General features: G+C 39.7%; 1 long non-coding RNA gene across 1 annotated transcript in view; it reads right to left on the bottom strand.

The window, feature by feature from the left end:
* The window catches only part of LOC127388010 (uncharacterized), a 38,315-nt gene that overhangs the window by 18,471 nt on the left and 6,990 nt on the right, over positions 1 to 12,854 (bottom strand). The window contains exons 3-4 of the long non-coding RNA XR_007890265.1: positions 5,968 to 6,163; positions 5,256 to 5,354 (exon numbers count right to left, since the gene is read on the bottom strand). This is a non-coding gene — a long non-coding RNA (uncharacterized LOC127388010). The remainder of the gene's footprint in view (positions 1 to 5,255; positions 5,355 to 5,967; positions 6,164 to 12,854) is intronic.

Genomic DNA, 12,854 nt, shown 5'->3' on the forward strand with positions numbered 1-12,854 from the left:
GAGTATTCCTGTCCTAAACCTATTTGGAGAAAATAAATAAATAAACCCCCAACATTTATTTTTATTAACACATAATGATGGCTTGAAACATGATGAGTTCAGAAAGCTAACAGTACTGTACTAGAAATGGCCCAGAGGGCAGTGAACAGTAGAAGTGGTAAAGTATCCACAAAAAGCAAGTAACATTGATATTTAGCCTTTTTTTTTTTTTTAACATCTAAGCATTTTAAAGAATATTCTTATTCTTGGAGACTTTTGTGTAGTCCAAATTAGGAAACTTTCTCTCCACTCACCACAGCAACCACGACAGTCACTGTGGGATATGGAGAAGAGATCAGGAGCCTTTCAGGGGAAGGAAGGTAAAATGAGCCAGCTTTGGTTACCTCAAGAGCTGATTTCAGTTGATCCTGCCTTTCCCTGTCTAATCACACTGTGGCATGGAAAGGAAAACAGGAACAGAAGAAAGAGTAGCCTGGACAGAGGAGAGAAAGTGGCAGCGAGAGATGAAGAGGAGGAAGACAGAAGAAAGCTGCAAATTCAAAGAAGCAGGTAGGCCCAGCAGGTCAAGAGGCTGAGGTGTGTACCAGGCTCTGCCGCTCACCTTCCCCAGCCCTCAACACTAGGTCAGTCCAAGTGGCTGCCAAGGGGCAGTGAGGGATGGTGCTGGAGTGCAGGGCTTGGAAAGAATTCCATGGCAGCTGCCCCAGGGCTCCCCATCCATCCCTGCTGCCTGGCACAGGGCTGCTGGCATCTCTGCCCACACACAGCTCTCCAAGGGTATTCCCATGGGGAGAAGGTGCCAGAGCCAGCCAGCAGCCACTGCCAGTCAGAGCTCTCTCGTCAGGGCCATCCACAACTCCTCACCAACACGGTTCACAGAGGGAAGGGGAACCAAGTGCTGCCTCTTTATGCCTTTGTGGGCTCATCAGAGCTTTCCAACACTGTTGCTGCAGGTGTTCTTCTCCTGTTACCTGTGGAAGTGCTGTGACTCCTGGGCTCCCACAGTTGTCATCACAATAAAATGATCTTTTTTTCTCTGCCGAATGTGTCTGCCACAGAATATTGTGGAGTGGGAAGGTGTTGTATGGTGACAAATCCTCAAGGAGGAGTTTGTCATTATCCCTTGTTCCAGCATCCTTTCCAATGGGCATCAGGGCTGAGCTAAGGTCTTTAGGGGTGAAACCAAAGCAGCGAGTCACACAGGAGCATTGCCATTGACCACAGCTGAGTGTGACCATCCAGCCAATTCCTAATCACCAAGTGCTCTGACCAAACTTTTGAAAACCACAACAAATGTTAATGGTGGAGGGAGAGGCAGTCCAAGTACACTGACAAGTGTATAACTCATCCTCTTTTCAGACCTGAAAAAAAAAAATAGTTCCCTTATTTTTTTTTCCTCTTGCAAGCCAGAAATAACTGAAAAGATCAAAATTAATTATTTCTTTCCTACTGTGTAAGTACTAAGTTAGGAAGTACACATCATCCTGAGAAGCAGAGAAAAATAATTTAATGATGGTTCTTCGAAGTGAAGCTTGTAAATGAGGATGTGAGCACAGAAACTGAGCTGCTGCTGGAATTGTGAATGAAATACTAGACTGCATTTTTATTATATATCATCTTTATTGATGGCTATCCACAACCAGGTGCTGACTTCAACTTTTTCTAGTCTCCTCACAGCAGGAGAGAGTAATCATAACCTAGCCATAACTTTTTTTTAATTCAGCAGTGAGTCATGAAAAAAACTGTCATTCAGTTTCTTCAGTGAAGCTAATAAAATAGATTTTTTTCCTTTCTCCAGCAGTACAGATGATCATAAAGAGATAAACAGTAGAGAAAACGCTCTCAGCAAAATTCCCAATTTCTGACAAAGTACACATTAAATCTGTGAATTCCAAAATCCTCCCAGTTATAAAGTGTTTTTCAGTACTTTATTTGAAAGCTGTTAATTAAACAAAATTAATGGACAAGGCATATGGAATGATATAAGATTCATACTGATTTTTAAATGAGGTTCCATTAATTTCAATTTTTTGTGATTTGCTGTTTTTTTTTTTTCCTTTTTTTTTTAGTCTTGTTTTTCTTTTCCCTCAGGCTGATCTTTTTATTTTGCCAGCAACTGAATGTGAGGATGCTCTGAAAGGCCTGTGGTTGCTGTGATGGCTTTCAGCACAGCACTGGCTTAATCCAGAAACTGCCTTCCATGTTGCCAGATACTATTACAATTCTCCTCTTGCAGATCTTACCCTTTGGGTTTTGGGAACAATCCAGGCTGAACTGCCCAGGATGCACAGGCCATAGAGCAACTGACTCAACTCCTGAAATTCCATGATATCTTAACCTGTGAAAGCACTTGGCCACATTCACATACCATATTTATGATTCTGCAGCCTCCTAAAATACCTGTTGTGACCAGATCCTTCACTGGATATTGACAGGCCTTCAATACAAGTAATTATTTCTGCTCTGCTTTTAGAAGGTAACTATAGGTTCTATTGCAGTGCTTTCCCAGGTTATTAATATGGGTTAAAGATGATTACACAGACATCTCTCCTTTCATGCTGAACTCCCCATTCCACCTCTGTTCTGTTAAATACAGCCTTTGATTACATAGAAAAGTAATTATCAAAAGTGTCACAGGCATGCTAAAAATAATTTCTCAGCACATAATAGATAGGATCTCACTTGCTTTTCATCTTGAGTGCTACTTAATTTGAAATGCATGTTTCCTTCCCTTCCACTGTAGGTTTCACCTGAAATATTGTGTCACAGTTGCATTTATAATAAAGATAGGCCAGCGAAGAGAATTGCCCTGTTATGCCCTCCACCCTCCCAGGGGAAGATAAAAGGGGAATAAGGAAGAGACACTTCAGGATTGGAAGGTAAAACTAGAATAGGTTTACTGGAACAGGGATGGGCGATGTACACATGGTATGAGGAACAAATGTATACAAAACCCAACCTAGATGACCCCTGATCTAAGTCCTGAAGACCCTCCCTCTAGATCCTCACACTGATGCCATGGCATTAGCCTGGCTCCCCTCAAACCACAACAGCTGCTCTGGTTGAGCCATGTCTGCGCTTTCAGAGCAACAGCAGTTTGACCCCTCTGGGGGGCAGCTCAGCTGAGCTTGTGTACGTGCCTCACACCCCCATCATCATTCCCACTGACACTGCATGCACCCAGACGACACTGTGATTGATTTACCCTTTTCCAATCCAAACACTCACTGCTAGCTTCATGGTGCATGCCAGACATACACCAACCAGAGAATACCGTAAGCCCATTAAATTCCTACACTAATGTGACTGTGGGATGCATTTCCTTGAGCTCCCAATAAACCAAAGAAAGCAGCTTAAAGCATGTCCAACTGAATGCTGGGCAAAAGTATCTGGGATGCAGGGATATAATGATGTTAATTCAGTTGAGAGGCAAGGACAAAACAATTATGCTGGGCCAGAAAACTAGAACCAGAAAGACTTTTCTTCTTGGTTTTGAGAAAAATAAGTTAAAAAGACCTATTTGCCCTGCTTGATTGCCTAGGTAATTGTCCTTGTCCAATCCCATGTTAACAATTTATGCTGAAATGTAGGAGTTACAAATAATAAAGCCCTGAATAATTAGATTCAAGAAAACTGAACCTCTGATGCTTTAGTAGGTTTCACAGGTAGCATAGATATTCTGAATTTCTTGGCTGATTAAGAAGGCATCTGAAAAGGAGTAGAATTCAGTTCATAGCATTCAGACACCTTCAAACTGTTGCCTGGCAGGGACCCAGCAGCACTATGCACTGGATTGTCAATAAATTTTGTGTGTGTGTGAACAAACAACATCTAATTCTCAGTTGTTGATGAAATATTTAGTCTTCCTTTAAAACTGGACATGGCACCAGTACTTGTGAAGCAGATATTGCCAAATTCAGAACTGTTTAAATGGTAACTGACATACATACTACTTGAAATATAACTACAATATGCTTTACAAAAAGCATGGATACCTTCTTGTCAAAAGTTACACTTGGTGTCAACAGGTCATTTCTTAGGTTGAGTATTTTTCTGGGAAGAAATCAATACTCCTTTGTCTACTCCAGCTGTCTGTTAAGAATGAAAAACTAAAGGTGCTAATTTTAATTTAAAAACCACTAAGTGGCCTGAAAGCTACCTACTTATACTGTTATAACTGAAGATGTCAGCCCTTGAGTACAGACACAAAAATAAGGATGAAAACAGATTTATTTTTTTAATTCCTTAGCTTTGTCACTTCCTCTCTCATTGATCTAAGATAGTGCTTATTTATGGATTTCCGTGCAGCTGAATCTATTTTCTTACTCTGGCCCTCTAGTGAGAAAGCAGAATGATTTAGCTTATTTTCCTCAGCTGAATTACTAATATGCTGAGCAAAATGTGGCTAAAGGAACAGCATCATTTCAGCAACAATTTTCAAAGATGCCAGAGGGGAGCTTGAACTGAATCTTAAAAAATAGGCTCCTGTTAAAGAATAAGTGGGAAAACCAACTGAAGAAATACACACACTTAAAAAAAAATGGTTACTCATTTACATGAGCGTATTAAAGAAAGATTCTGATCCCTACATAAGGGGCCACAAATTGTTGTCCAGAAAGTAAGCAGGAGAAAAACAATTTTCCGTGTACCATAACCCTGTTTTGCCTGACTTGTGCTCACTGCTCTGTATTAGCCAAGATTTTGCCTTACCCAGATATCTATAATAATTAGGAATATTCTAGAATAAAGTTCTTTCTGTATTAGTGATTTATAGTATTGATATGCTAATTGAGAAAACTGAACCTAAATTCTAATAATAACATTAAATAGCATTTCCACTATCAACTATTGACTGTGGGCAGTAATTAACTTTTTACTTAGGACTCACCAGATTTTACTTTGGAAATCTTAATTTGGTAATTGAAGGACTTTTTTTATTACTATATAAATATATTAAGCAATATCTATAAAATCAAACTTAAAAAATCCTTTAAACTCCTGTTCTAGATATGTGACAATTACTCCAAAAAATAGATTTAGTGTTTTGTTTTGCATTGTGTTCGTATAAGTGATGTCAGAAAGTACTCCTAGAGAGTCAAATAAAGTCAGGATTCCAGTCCTCTATGGAGATTCCCTGCCCTAAGCCCTGGTACGCTTCAGGAATCACAAACCTCACAGGGAAACTGAAGTAAGACTATACATAAGGAGATACTTGCACATGTGAGCAGTGACACAAACAGTTCAAGCTCCAGCACCTTGGCTGAGTGATGCACTTGAAGAATTCACACACTTTGGAGTTCACCACTGCTCCTTCCTCAGTTCTCCCCCTGAGGCCTCCCAGGCCTTAGAGCAACCTGAGAAATAAAGGCAGTAACAGTTAAATGCAACCCACCTCCATACACTCATCCTTATTTTCTCAGGCAAAACTGTGCTAGCAATACCATTTGAAACAGTCCCAATAACTTTAATAAGGTCAGCATGTCACTCCAACACGTACTTGCTTTAAGAGCTGTCTGGTGGCAAATTATTTTTTGATACTTCTGGCATTTCTCCTGCTATTTCTCTTCTAGAATTAATACACAGTGTTCTGTACTGTTCAGCCTACCTGCCTTGTTCCTGCCTTTTATCAGAGAAACACTCTTGTTTTGTGGTACAGGAGGAGTTTGGAGCTTCCAAGTCTCCAAATCTTTAATAAGCAATTCATTCTGGACACCTTTCTCCTGTAAATGACTCAACAGCTTTAGGATTCAAACATGCATACATTAAGATGTTAGATTATCAGAGTATTCCCTAATGTTTACTGTTTTTTGCAAATATTTTTAATCAGTAACATCACTCCTGTTCAGTCAGGTAGTTAAACACATTTATCTCAAACACAGCATACCCGGGTAGAGTTGTCTGTCTCTCAAAACATTAGAAGGGGCAAATATAAAACAAGCAACAGAAAGAAGTCACTGAACAGCTTACATGTAACTGTCAGCTGAGGTGTTTGTCCAGCTCTACTAGGTTCCTGCTTCAATGGAGGTCAGGAACTAGGGGCTTGTCCTACAGACTTTGTGCTGATGATGGCAGTCAGCAGCCCAGGTGCTGCCACACAGAGTTCTTTGTGTGGCCCTGCTGGGCAGCTCTCATTTCATACCCCATGGACATCTTGATACAGGGTCTGCCCAAAGACACGACAGAACAGAACATAAAAAGAGAAGATATATTGGCATGAGATTTGGGCAAGGAATCATAATGTGAATTCTGAGAGGTCAGGAAGCTCGGCAAACCCAGAGAAGGGCACACCTTTAGTTAAATTTACCATGCAGAGAAGAGAGTGGCACAGAAAAATCTGAGCTAACTTTAAACAAGCTATAGAAATGTCTTCAGGTCTCTTATGCATTTTAAGAATGTAAGCTGCCTTGAAATTAGAGCACTGCAAGTTCTCCAAACTGCACTTTCTAGTTTTATCAGGTACAGAAAAAATGTTGATACATGCTGGAGGAGAAATACAAGTTAAAGCAATCAGAAGATCAGCCTAAAGCAAATGAATCTAAGGTGCCAATCCTCAGTTTTCAGAGATGGCCCATATAGCTGAGGTCTGCAAAAGGCCTGACAACTGTATTTTCCCAGGACATAGCATCATGACCAGAGTTCAAAGGATGCCTCAGCTGAACCAGAACTCTATTCCTTCCAGCTTTTCTGAAAATCCCCATAGTTAGCAGACTCTGAGACAATACCTGAGCCAGGTGAGAAATCCTCTCATCTGTTAATAAAGAAGTTTTCTGCAGTGTTCCTATATCTCCACTGCTTGTCCGAGGTGCTGTCTCATCAGGAGATCTGAAGCACTGTGGGACTATTGCATTGCTTGCAACAAGGTACCAATGATTGTCACTTCTGGGAGCCTTGGAGCATTTAACAGCCTGCCACTCAGTCTCTGCCCCTGCCTTGGACCATTTATTTACTGTGTGAAATTGTCAGATACTGTCGTGCCAGTACTAGGATCTGATTTCCAAGGGAAATATTTGTTATGATGTAACATGTGACCCAGAAGACAATGGTGTTTCCATTTTCTGGAATGCTCCCTCAACAAACCATGCTGAGATGCCTCCTTCTATAACTGTGTCACTCCCCTTTTTTGATGTTACCAGCATGGCTACTGCAGCCATCATCTCACTGATTGCAGAGCTTATGCTGCCAAAGACAGGCTAAACACATAGCAGCATGGCTACCCAAATAGAATTGTGTTTTTTCTTTCCCCCTAGTTTCTTTCACCTGGTGTGAGCCATCTGAAATACTGTAGAACTTTGACCAAAAACAAACAACATTGAGGTATATGTAGTAATGACATGAGAGCCTCATGCAGAGGGATAAATACATAGTCCCAGACAAGATATCAAAAGCTGCAGAGACATAGTACCCATGTAAGCAAGCAGAAAACCATTTAGGTAGGCTTACTATAAATATCTCAAATAGCAGGGGATAAAAGGAAAGGATAACCAAACACTTCTACTATCTAGTTCACGAGTGCCACACCTAAGCCATAATGTCTATCCATGCATCAGCATCTGTCTAAACCATAAGGATGTGAGACAAGATGGGGTACAGGCATGCTCTCTTGGGCTTGTCATCAAAAGGGTATTCAGTCATGAGCACTTCAGCAAGCAGCTGCCCAGCTATCCAAATTGGAGTGTACATAAAGCCTGCATGTCTCATGAACACCAAAAGTCTTGACAACCTCATTTCCCTGTTCCTTTCCTCCCATTAATAATTACTCCCAGTGCACTTAGGAAAGAAGGTATGAAGTCTTATAGATTATACATTTACTAAGTATTTAGATTATATATTAAATATTTTATACATACTAAAATATATTGACTCCTTAACAAGGAAGTGCAACCATGAAAGAAGTTAACTTCAACTGGACTTAAGCACGGTTCCTCCGAGGCAATTTGTAGGTCTTATTCAGCTACTTATATCCCATAGTTTGTCTCCATGCACGGATCCCACTTCTCTGCAAACGGGGGACACATAAAACGCATCTGACCATCAAGTTTTAAGTACCATTTCAAAAAATTGGGCAGTGCCCTAAGGGTATCAGAAGAAAGCTCCTAGAGTGAAGTAGCTGTTGCTGAACAGCTTTCAGAACCAGAAGGAATTTGCTGCTTCTGGTTTTTTTTGGATTCTCAGAACACTGCTTTAGTCCTTGAATGCCAACAAGAGGAAAACCAAAATTATTATATAAAAGCCTGCAGAGTGGATACACATGATCATTTAAGTGTTTAGTTTTTGAAAACGGCACTTTTTAAAGATGCCAATTCAAGAAACATTTCTGCAACCTGTTATTGCAGAGAGCACTGAAATGGAACAGGGAGAAACTGAAGCGTGAACGGGGAGGCAGCTGAAGGTGACCTTAAGGAAAACTGGAAAGGACTGAATCACTAGGCAGGGAACCTCCTTATCAGTGCATTTCTTTCTGCTGTACCAGACATTTTCAACAGACTATTGAACAGAACCACCACAGGAAAATTAAGGCAGAGAAGCACAAAATTACCTGGTAAATAACCACACTTCTAAATAACCACATGCTGGTGGCAATACCATGAACATAGCTGGCTCTTTGCAGCCTGTTGCCCGCAACTGACCCACTTACTTCTTAAAGGGGAATAGGGGATGAAAACACTTCAGTTAGGAAGTGACTTTGCATCAAAGACAAAGGAAAAAGTAACAGGGACAGTATGCAGCAACATTATTTTCTATGTTTACTCTGCTTTTCTGTGGTGTCATTTGACAGCACAAGTTGTCTGACAGCACTTGGGTAAAGCATAATTGCAGAAAATGAAAGGTAGAAATTCTGAGGTGCATCTGACTAGCCAGTCTATGAAGGTTACACTGGGTGACAATGCATCTCTCAGGTACCAGCAATAGTGACTAGATTTAATCTCCTAATTTATTCCATCACTAACACTGGAACTTTCAAAGGAGCAAGCACTTCTTTTGCTGTACACCTTCCATTTTTCTTTACTTAGGATCCTCACATGCAAAAGGGACAACATTTAACAGGGCTATACAGGTATAACAATTGTCTTTGAGCTGAAAAATATGTTACACCATTTTAAACTTCTCTTTGTATCATGAGAAAGGACTAATGTTGGTCATCATTAGTATTTCCCTCATTAAAAACGGGTTGAATCTGAGACAAATCCTTTCATCATTTGACAAATTTTAAAAACCAGGAAGGAAGTGGGAAAATAGTTACAAATACTGCAGACCTGAGCTCTTCAGGAAACAGACTTTCTGCTTCAGTTACCAATGAAATGCAACTTCACAGTACAAATTATAATACCAATCACAGAAAGGTAAAATTATACTTATTCCATTCAGTCCTACATCACTATATATTTTTAGAAATGTCTCTTTCACCAGCAAAATTTTAATGTGTTTCTTTTTCCCCTTATTGTCTCTATATAAAATTAGAGAGCTGAGCCCACATCTAGTTTGACTAGTAAATATAGACTTACTGACCATGATTTGTAGATGGGTGGGATACATTCTCACCTGCGTTTTAGCATAAATCTAGTGAGTTTATGAGAACTTACATGTAAGTTACATGGGGAATCAGAAAAGAGAAATCAGTAGACACAAACTTATGACACTATTTTAATGTTCATTATGTGATCTCTGTTAATATGTACCTTGCTATGGTGTGAAAGGACTTGCAGGAGACTGAAAGTTTACCTAATACCTTGAAGAATCCAGCAGGAAACCTGGATAGGTATTACACCATCCATAATGTACTGTCATTGAGGAAATAGGAGGGTAAATTTGTCTCTCGCTTATACAACTGGGAGTAGAATTCTTGGCAATAAATTAATAAACCAGACCAAAAATAACTACAAGTATGTAACTTGGCAAGAAAGACTGCTATGGTACTCTTTCTATACAGGGTGCTTTTCTTAATAGTGACTGATTCTGGAATATTCTTCAAATGCATAAAAACATTGGAACCTCTCCTCTCAAATAATAATATAGCTGCCTTTCAGACAGTAAGGCAGAGTATTTTTCATGGAAAATTACTTGCCTGTGAGTCTCAGGGGACAAGGAGAAAAAGTGCTAAATTTCCAGTCCAAGTCTGACACAGGTTTCTCCTTTTCTCCTCTTCTTCCCCTTGAAAACATAAGAAGGGGTGCTGTTTTCAGATGAGCACAGCTATTTTGTTTCCATGACTTTGCAAAAGCTTTCATTTTCAACTGTGGGAACCAAAGCAAAGAGCTGCACTTGTCATTTGTTCACAGATGTTTTCATAACAAGTGCTTTCTGTGTTATTTCAGCTGTTACTCCAGATTAATTATTGTAAACCAGATGAAGATTTAGGGAAGTTTCTCCTAGTCTAATGCAATGAAGATGGGCAGAAATGAGGGGGAGCGGGAGACTATCCTTGATAGTCTCAAGACACTGCTTTTCTAAGTGCTGAAAAGCAGTTAAGGAACTAAGGTATCATAAAAGCCAATGAACTACAAACTTGGAAAACAAAGTTTCTTCTGGTGAAAGACATTTGTTGTTATCATGCCAATGGCACCATCTTATTTATGCATTTAATTACAGTAACATTCAGATCCATGGGATTGCTACTGGAGTACTAAGTCTATGGCCCTAAGTTACCCACAGAAACAGCTAAACATCCAGTGTTCTACAGTTACAATTCATGCGACTGCAAGTTTTCCTTGTGAGCAGCAGAGCTAATGAAGTTTCATTTCCTATACCTTCATCTCCCACAACCAATTAATATCTTTAACTGAAGCTTTGGTTGAGATCTTACCCCCTGGTGGCTTCCCTCATGCCTAGTAATATGCAAACTCTATCTGTTGTGTTCCCCTCCGTAAGGGGAATTGAGATTCCTCGCCCTAACACCTTCTCTTTTGAATAAACTTGTTTGACCATAATGTTTACTGTTGCCTCACACAAATTTGACTGAAATTAGCCAATAGGGAGACAAACAGATTGGTAGAGGTCATGTGAGAGACACAGGACAGACACTCTTATGGATAATGGGAATTTCATTAGTCTTTTTTCCTTCAGAAGCCAGGCTGAAATCAGTGGAAAGCAGGACAACTCCTCTAGTATAATGGCCAACGATATCCAACATTAACTATTTCTTTTCCTCTTCACTTGATCTCAGCAAAAGACTGTCAGCTGGACTACATCAGTCAGTTCTACAACAAAATGAGCAAAACAGACATTAGTCACTGGCTCCATACAACAAAGTCTCATGCTTTCCAAGATACCACTTGTAGTGTTAATTACTACTAACAAGCTATTTTCCCGTTATTTTTTAGATTAAAGGATTGTGTGCCTCTGTTTAGAAAATAATATTGGTGGCTTTATCATCACTTCCCAGACCTAACTGTTGTTCAGGCCACAAAGTGTACATTTGTGAAGTTTACTATTTGTGTTGCTGAAACCAGTGTCACTGTATATACCTAAATATAAGAATACTGCCTGAAGAAAAATGTTCTTTTTTAAAACCCATCTACTCAAGTGAGCCTTGTGCTTTGATTGCACAGGCACTTTCCTCTCTACCAGTGAACAAGGAAGACTTACAGATGGACACCTGGAAGAAGAGGCTCCCAGGAGGGATGTTTCCGGCCATTTAACACATCAGCTGGCAAGCTGACCAAACTCCAGACTTAAATCTAAATGTAAGGTAGGACCTATCATGATACCATCTACTCATCCTAGCACAGGACTCCCTACTCAGTCTAGCCAGAAGCCTGTGTCATGTATCTGTATGCTGTGAAACTGCAATCACAGCAATAAAAAGCCAGCTAATACCAGAAGTCAAGTTAAGTGCAAGTTATGGGTACATGCTGCTATATACAAGTTACAAGTCTGACATACAGAGAATGCAACACAGGTTGCTGATTTCTAGTCCTTTTCTGAAAGGCCATTCTAAGCTCCAGCTTTAAATCTAAGTAAAGACATAATCCAGGATACTTTTTCATGAAAGAAGAGATATAAACAAAACATTCTGACATATTCCCTCCAAAAATGCTCTCTGCATGATGCACTGTCATTCCAAAGATAAAACTCCCATTCAGTTCCGGAGTTTTCACTCTGTAGAATTGTATTGTTCTTGGCCAAGACAATGCAGAAGCTTTATAAGTGAAAATGAATGTGAATAATTTGAAAGAGGAAAATAGCTACAGTTAACATAAAAAGAACTTGAGAGTGGTGCCAAATGTCTCAATCATTGGAAATCCAGAGAATTAAAAAATATATATATTATGTTAATTAGATAACATATGCCCTTGTTTTAGCATAGCCCTCTTTCATCACCATCCACTGCCATATTGTCAAACAGAATAGGTTTAAAGCAGCACCATCTGTGTTATCAGCAGGAAAAAGCTATTTGCAAGTTTTCACAGCCCCATAATGGACCCACTTGGCTTTTGACCTTATCACTTTTGTCTTTGTCACCATCCTACACTTGGCTCATATCAATTGTGGATTATGCTTCAAATTGCATTCAGTTGAATAAAAACTTGAGTGTTATCTTTCAATTTTAAGGGATTGTGCTTCAGTGCATCAAAATATATCAGATTTTCCATAAAAAAAAACAACTCTTATTGGCACAAGCAAACACCTCAAAGAAAGCCAGGCTGCCTGAAGAAAGGACTAATTAAGAGACCAAAGAACAAACTGTCCACATACCTGTTTTGAAGGAGAACTGCTTCCTGACAAACCTTTGCATAGGAGAACTAAGCTATACTATATACCTTCACAAGACTGAACCCCTAAACACACCTTAAAAAAGCTGTGATGGAAAGACCTGTACCTGCACTAGTCTGCTATGTTGCCATAACAATCATAGC

The sequence above is a fragment of the Apus apus genome, chromosome 8, assembly GCF_020740795.1.
Source record: "Apus apus isolate bApuApu2 chromosome 8, bApuApu2.pri.cur, whole genome shotgun sequence".
NCBI lineage: Eukaryota > Metazoa > Chordata > Aves > Apodiformes > Apodidae > Apus > Apus apus.